Raw genomic sequence first — 8449 nt, 5'->3', positions numbered from 1 at the left:
ATAGACTGGGGGAAATGTTTACAGTAAGAACAACAGCAAAAATGTTCAATATTTTATTACATGAATATCACATACTAATTCATAAGAAAAAAATATTGCCCTAATGGAAAACTATCCTGAATAGTTAGTCTAGCCCAAGACATCCCTACACAACCTACTGCTAATGCACGGAGAAATATAAGACACCAGAAACTTCAGGGACTGTAGCCCAACCAAGTTACCCTGGTCCTCACTGACCCCCATGACCCCATTGGTTTCCAGGACCCTCACTGGCCCCCTTGACCCTCACTGGCCCCAGTGATCCTCTTGGCTCCCTTCTCATCTTTTTGTCACCAAACTGAAGACCTGGACTCCATTCTCCTTCTTTAAAGCCACTTCTATGGGGAATTTGGCATTTGTAGAAGGGCTTTTGTCCCCAGACTCCCCACCTAGGCTTTTAAAAGGCACCACTTAAGACAGAAGTAACTCTTGATCAGGTCATCCCCATCCCCCACAAAGATGTGGGTAGAGATAATTAGGGATTTGTAAACACATGATCAAAGGACAGTGTTACCGTGAAAAAGGGCTCCGCATCAGGAGTCATCAAGGTAGGGTACATTAAAACTACAGTGAGATATTACTACACACCCACCAGAATGGCCAACAATGGAAGGCGGACAATGTAAAATGTCGGTGAGGACACAGAGCAGTCGGAAGCCCCAAGCACTGCGGGCGGAAGTGTAAGAGTGCAACCACTTTGAGAAAAGGCCTGGTGGCTTCATATAAACCTAAACAAAACCTACCGTAGGGCACGTCCACTTCAATCCTAGACATTAACCTAAGAAACATGGAAAGCATGTATCACAGCAAGACTTGTGCAGAGAGTTCATAGCAGCATTAGTCATAGTAGCCCACACAACCCAGATACCCGTCAATAGGAGAATGTACTAGAGCAGCGATGGCGAACCTTTTGAGCTCAGCGTGTCAGCATTTTGAAAAACCCTAACTTAACTCTGGAGCCGTGTCACACATAGAAATTTTTTGATATTTGCAACCACAGTAAAATAAAGACTTATATTTTTTATATTTATTTTATATATTTAAATGCCATTTAACAAAGGAAAATCGACCAAAAAAATGAGTTCGCGTGTCACCTCTGACACACGTGTCATAGGTTCGCAATCACTGTAGTAAACAACAGTGGCACATTCATCCAGTGAAATGCTTCGTAAATGCAAAATGGAGCAAACACCTGGTACACTCAGCAACATGATGAATCTCAAAAACATTACATAAATGAAGTAGCCAGACACAGGAGTCCACAATCCATGATTTCATATTTACAGATTTCTCAAATGAGCAAACCCACATCAATGGAGGGGAAAAGCCAGATTGGTGACTGCTTCTGGTGGGGTGATAAAAGGATCTGCTGGGAAGGAACACGGGTTGGGGACGGAGGGGGGCCTTTGGGATGTTGCAAATATCCTACCAATGAAGTTCAGGTCACACAGGCGGATACACTTGTCAAAACTCGTTGAATGGTGCACTTAAACTTCATTTCATCGTATGAAATTTTCCTCAATAGAAGAGCTACACACAAATATTAAATTCTAACTAATGATGTACATGCTGAAGTACTTGGGAGAAAGGCCTGCAAGTTGCTTTGAAATGCATCAGGAAATAAGATGGGTTGATGAGTGTGTAGGATACATGGGTGGATACATACAGATGAATGAGCTAAGTTAATCACATGTTATTGGTAGACTCTAGACTGTACAGGTGTTTACTATAACATTTTTAAATGTTCTGCACTTTGGAAACTTCCAGGATGAAATGCTAAGTGGGAGGGAGACAGGTAGGAGAGTTTAAGGTGTCCCTGGTTTGTGGTTTCTTATTAGGAATTGACTTTTCTCTGTGCTGTGTCTGCCCGAGTGGCTCCAGGGAAAACAGGAGAATGGGATACAGAACGTTCCTTCAGAGTGGAAGTGGGGAGGCGCGGGAGAGGGAAGGAGAGGCAAATGGCTGGGTGCTGGGGTATGTTTCAGCCAGGGTTTGACCCGTGACACAGAACCAGCAGGAGGCATACATGAAAAGGTTTGTCGCAAGGAATTGATTATGCAATTTGGAGGTCTGACTGGGCGAGTTTGCAACCCAGGGGGCAGGCCACGTGGGAAGGTAGGACTCGGGCAGAGCTGAAGCTGCTGTCCGCGGCCGAGTTTCTTCTTCCTCAGGGAAGCCGCAGCACTTCTCTTGGGCCCTTCCCTCCAATTGATTGGATCAGGCCCACCCAGGTCATCCAGGATAATTCTCCCTCCTTCAATCACAACTGCATCATGCCTGCACAGCCGCGCCTACTAAGGGTTTGATTCAATAATCGGGACTGTAGCCCAACCAAGCTGACAGCGAAAACTGCCCAGCTCAGGGAAGCTGTGTGTCAGCGACTGCAGGAGGTGGCAACCACTCAGACACCCCGAGTAGTCCCCTCCAATTTGTTTAATAGGAACCAGATGCAAAGCTTCCATCCATCAGTCTACAGTCCTTTTCTAATAGACCTTAGAAATCCCAGTTTCCTTTTTTTTCTTTTTTAAATATTTTTTTATTTCAGAGAGGAAGAGAGAGGGAGAGAGAGAGATAGAAACATCAATGATGAGAGAGAATCATTGATCAGCTGCCTCCCGCACACCCCCCAATGGGGATCAATCCCACAACCAGGTCATGTGCCCTTGACCGGGAATCGAACCATAACCTCATGGTTCATAGGTTGACGCTCAACCACTGAGCCGCGCTGGCCTGGCAGAAATCTTAGTTTCTTAAAGAGCCTTCCAACAGCTCGGCTTGGGTTGTTTCTCTTCCTTGCTGGTTATAGTGTTAAGTTAAAAATGAGTATCAAAAACAGTGGCACATGAGCCATCTTTTGTGTGGGAACTTAGTTCCTAAGATGACCCAGGGGACGCTCCAGAAGCCAAAAACAGCGCCCACCAGGGCCACTGCCAGGGAGGAGAGCCAGGATGTGAACTCAGAGCAGCTGAGCAAGGCCAGGAAGGTTGTTCTGCACTGCAGATGCCAGTCCTTGAAAATCTTAAGTTTCCTTTCCCATTTCGTGAGCGGACAAGATCAGTTCCCGGGAAATGGGCGTCGGAGATTTTTTTGTACATCAAATGTAGCGACTAACATGCACAAGCCCGCTGTAACCAAAATACATTCACAACAGCGGCCAAACAGCTTGTTAATACACAGGAGAGCCCGGCCCGCTGGCTCAGTGGTTAGCGGCGACCTGTGAACCAGGAGGTCATGGTTCAATTCCTGGTCAGGGCATCTGCCCGGGTAACAGGCTCAAGCCCCGGCGTGGGGTGTGCAGGAGGCAGCTGATCAGCGATTCTCTCTCATCATTGATATTTCTCTCTCCCTCTCCCTTCCCCTCTGAAATCAATAAAAATATATTTTTTAAAAAAACATGAGAAAATGTTTAAAATCATTAGTGATTTTAAAATGTAATTTAGAACACTGGTATACTATTTTTGCCAACTCTCTGGAAAATAAGGAGAATGGCCAACCCCCTGAGGGTGTGGGGCGCAGGCATGTGGAGTGGAAGTGGTGCAGCCCTCCCGGAAGGCGGGTGGTGGAGACGACCTTCCCTGCTCCCGCGGGTGGCTTTCCACATGAAGGTGTGTCTATGTCATTATTTCCAGCAGCAGAGCATCTACACCACGCATGTCAAACTTGCGGCCCACAATGAATATTTTTGTGGCCCAGCCAATATAACAATACATAAGAAACATTTTAATAAAAATTTCATAACTTAATTTTTACAATATCCTGTTATACATAATTACTAATAATGAACTACAACGTTCGCTAATGACTGATTACTATAATCGTGTAGCATTCATTTCCCTTACATGCAGGTGCACCATTTCTCTCCAATAATACTAGCAGCGAATATTTTAGCAGCTGATGGCCATGTCATTAGCCTTGGACTCACTTGTTTGGTGTGCACAACAGGAAATATTTCGTTTTCAGAGAACAAGAAAAATAGGTTTACTTGTGTTATGATTATTAACTTGTGCAGTTATTCAGTATATGGTAAATTAATGTTCAAGAAAAAATTAATTTTTATTAAAATATTCTATTTTATGTTAACAATGACTCATTTAGGTCAGCCCTTTGTATTCAGCATGTCTCTATCAAAATAAACCTACGTTTCTATGAAAATTGAAGCTTTTGTTTTTTTGCAGCCCACATACACTTAAACCTTGTTTATTTGGCCCATGTTAGCCTTTGAGTTTGACATGCTTGATCCACAGCCGCCGAGTGACCTGCCAAGGGGACAAGTTAAGGAAACTGGGATCTACACCCAAAGAAAAGAATGCTCGTGAGAAAATGTACAGTATACTGTGAAGTGACAGAGTGCACACATTTCCTACTGCTTATTATGTTAACATAAACATGTGCAGATGTGCATGGCATTCTTCTCATTTTCACAGGAAGAACGCTGAGCGAATGTCTGATAAAGTGCTCCACGCTGTATTTGGGAGTAGGATTACGAATAACTGTTATCTGTTTCCAAATATTCCGAGACGTGGTATTACTGCTTGTACAATATCGGGAGTAACTTGCGAGCCTGTCTAGTTCATTAGAGTTTCTTGTGGTTTCATGCCTATGGGATCCCCAAAACCAAACTTCAGCTGAGGCCTGTGAAATCCAAATTGCTTTTTAAATTAACTGGCAGGAACCTGGAATGCGTTTGCCTCCAATTTGGTTAATAGGAACCAGATGCAAAGCTCCCAATAAGCGTCCATTGCCTCGTGGTCTGGTATCCATCTGTCCATTTGCTCTCCAAGCTGGAAGTATTTGGTTCCTCTGCATCTTTTGTTGGTTCATACCTTGCATACATTTGTAACTGCCTATGATATGCTCTTTCTAGGTAGTAAAAATGAGCTTGCAAACATTAACGTGGGATGCAAGAAATGTCTCCTTACTCTTCCAAAATCAAAGGAATCTGAGTCAAAGTCCCCAGTGCACTGCTGGTGGAAAATCAATCTCCCTCCTCATAGAAACCTCCCCCGGCGCTCTACGCGCTCTACGCGCCACACACTCATCCTGGGGCTAATGCTGAGCAGACCAGTCTTAGGAATCCTGCTCGTCAGAACACACCACTCACTGCTCGCGGAGGCGCATGGCATTCCCTGAAGGCTGGTGAGGCACCTGGCCACCCCCTCAGGGTTTCTCCCACAGCGCCTGGGCTTCCCCTGCTGGGTCAGAGCTTCTGCCTTGGACCCAAGAGCCCTTCCTCCTTCCTCCTCCCTCCTCTGTGCCTACAGTCTCCTTCCTGGGAAAGCTTGTCTCAAAATGTCCCAAACAGTGTTGCTTCAAACACACACACAAATACACACACACACACACACACACACACATACACACACACACACCACAGACAGACACACACACCACAGACACACACACACCACAGGCACACATACACACCCTCCACACAGATGCACACACACTCACACACATACACACACACACCAGGAAATCAGAGCATCTTTACAACTCATTTCTGTCCTGAGAATGGCCCTGAGACAAGGTCTTTAGGGGACAGAAGAGGAAAAATGTAGGCCGAAAGCAAAAATTATACCTTAATAAATGAACTAGCCATGTTAGCAGAGTCTTCTTTTCTCATTACTATTGCAAATTTGCTCCTTATGCAATGCATCTAGCTTTGGTTAATACTAAAACACCCAGTGGTTGGTACTATTGGTATATTAACCTTGGAAAAGTGAGTTAATCCCTGTAGGTCTCAGTTTCTTACCACAAACTGGGGCTAAATTGTAGGTCACCTCATAACAATGACAATGAGAGTCAAAGGAAGCAATTCAGGGAAGGTACAGGATCTGTGCCTGACCCAGTGTGTGCTCAGTGACTTCTGTGCTGAGTCATTCCCTCACACTGTGGAGAACACCTTCCTCTGGTGGACCTTCTTTATTCAGTCTGTCCCTGCTTGGGGGAAGGCAGTTGTCCCACCCTATTGGAAAACCTCTTTTCCCACCCTGTGGAGTTTCTGAAGCCCAATAAGAGACTGAGAATAACAATCAGCCTGCAGAAAGAAGCAATTGCCCCACTCTGTTGGAAAACCACTACCCCACTCTGTGATCGATAGCCTGAGGTTAATCAAGACTGAATACAATCAGACTGCAGGCAGAGGCGGGTATCTGGAGGCTTTGAGTCTGCCTGATCTAATTTGGGGCCCAGGGCTAGAAAAAGTAGAGCTTGGTGGACATCTTGGTCCTTTCCAAACGCACCCAGTCCCAGCAGAGGGAGCCACAAGCTGTGGATTGCTGATAGCTCCAAACAGGGTACTCAGAAACAGCATCTGACACTGTCCTGCACTAGAGGTTGGGAGTCATAGCACATCTACCTAATACACAAATCCAAACAGGTAGCCAAAATGGGGAGACAAAAAAAAAGCCCCAAAAGAAAGAAAAAGAGAATTTTCCAGAAGAAGACCTAAATGAAATGTAGATAAGAAATGTATCATAGCCGAAACCGGTTTGGCTCAGTGGATGGAGCGTCGGCCTGCGGACTGAAGGGTCTCGGGTTCGATTCCGGTCAAGGGCATGTGCCTGGGGTTGCGGGCACGTCCCCGGTGGGGGGTGTGCAGGAGGCAGCTGGTCGATGTTTCTCTCTCATCAATGTTTCTGGCTCTCTGCCTCTCTCCCTTTCTCTCTGTGGAAAATCAATAAAATATATTAAATAAAAAAAAAGAAATGTATCATACACAGAGTTCAGAATAATGATGGCAAAGATGCTCAACAGCATGAGAAAAGATATAATAACCATGAAGAGTGACATAGCACTAATAAAGCACACATTGGAAGGAATACACAGCACATTAGGGCAATCCAAGGATCTGATCAGTGAATTAGAAGACAGGGTAGAAAAAAAATCACTCAATCATGAAACCAAAAAGAAAAAGCAATTAAAAAAACAGAAGGACAGTTCAAGGGAGCTGTGGGAAAACATGAAACATTGCAATATTCACAACATTAAAAAAGTGCCAAAAGGGAAAGAAAGTGAGCAAGGGATAGAGAAGCTATTTGGAGATAATTGTAGAAAACTTCCCTTACCTGGTGAAGGAAAAAGTCACACAAATTCAGGAGGCACAGAGAGTCCCAAGCAAAAAGAACCCAAACAGGTTCACACCCAGACATATAATAATTAAAATATTCAACATTATGGAACTGGAGAGCATTATGCTAAGTGAAATAAGCCAGTCAATGAAGGAAAAATACCACATGATCTCACTCATTCATGGATAATAGAGACCATTATAAACTTTTGAACAATAATAGATACAGAGGCAGAGCTGCCTCAAACAGATTGTCAAACTGCAGCGGGAAGGCCGGGGAGGGTTGGGGGGCAGGAGGTAGGGGGGTAAGAGATCAACTAAAGGACTTGTATGCATGCATATAAGCATAACCAATGGACATAAGACACTGGGGGATAGGGGAGGCTAGGGGACTGTCTAGGGCAGGGGGATAAAATGGACACATATGTAATACCCTTTGTAATACTTTAAGCAATAAATAAAAATAAAATAAAATAAAATAAAATATCCAACATTAAAGACCAAGAATCTTAAAGGCAGCAAGAGAAAAGCAATTTGTTACCTTCAAAGGAGCTCCCATAGGCTGCCAGCTGATGTCCCATCAGAAATTTTACAGATCAGCCCGGCCACAATGGCTCAGTGATTGGGCATCGACCTATGGACCAAGAAGTCATGGTTCGATTTCCAGTCAGGACACATGCCTGGGTTGCAGGTTGGATCCCCAGTGTGGGGTGTGACTCTCTCATCATTGATATTTCTATCCTTTTCTCTCCCTTCTTCTCTGAAATCAATTATATATATATATAATTTTTTTTTTAAGAAACTCTACAGAACAGAAGGGACTGACATGAAATATTCAAGGTAATGAAAGCAAAGATCTGAAACCAAGATTACTATATCCAGCAAGGCTATCATTCAAAATAGATAAATAGATGGTTAAATAAAGAGCTTCCCAGACAGAAAGGCTAAAGGAGTTTATTATCACCAAACCAGCACTGCAAGAAATGCTAAAATGCTGTAATGAGAAGGAGTAGAGAGAGATAGAAACATAGGCATAAAGAATTAAAATGGCAATAAATAAGTAACTTACAATAATAACCTTAATGTAAATGGATTAAATGTTCCAATCAAAAGATATAGGGTAGTTCAATGGATTGGAAAATATGACCCAAATATGTGATGTCTAGAAGAGACAAACCTCAGAACAAAAGACTCACACAGGATGAGAGTAAAGGGATAAAAAAATAAATGTCCATGCAAATGGAAATGAAAGAAAATCTGGGTTAGCAATACTCATATCTGATAAAATATACTTCAAAATGAAGGCCATCATAAGAGATAATAAAGGTCACTATATAATAC

This window comes from Myotis myotis, unplaced genomic scaffold (genome assembly GCF_014108235.1).
Source record: "Myotis myotis isolate mMyoMyo1 unplaced genomic scaffold, mMyoMyo1.p scaffold_m19_p_31, whole genome shotgun sequence".
NCBI lineage: Eukaryota > Metazoa > Chordata > Mammalia > Chiroptera > Vespertilionidae > Myotis > Myotis myotis.
This window is presented reverse-complemented; position numbering follows the sequence as displayed.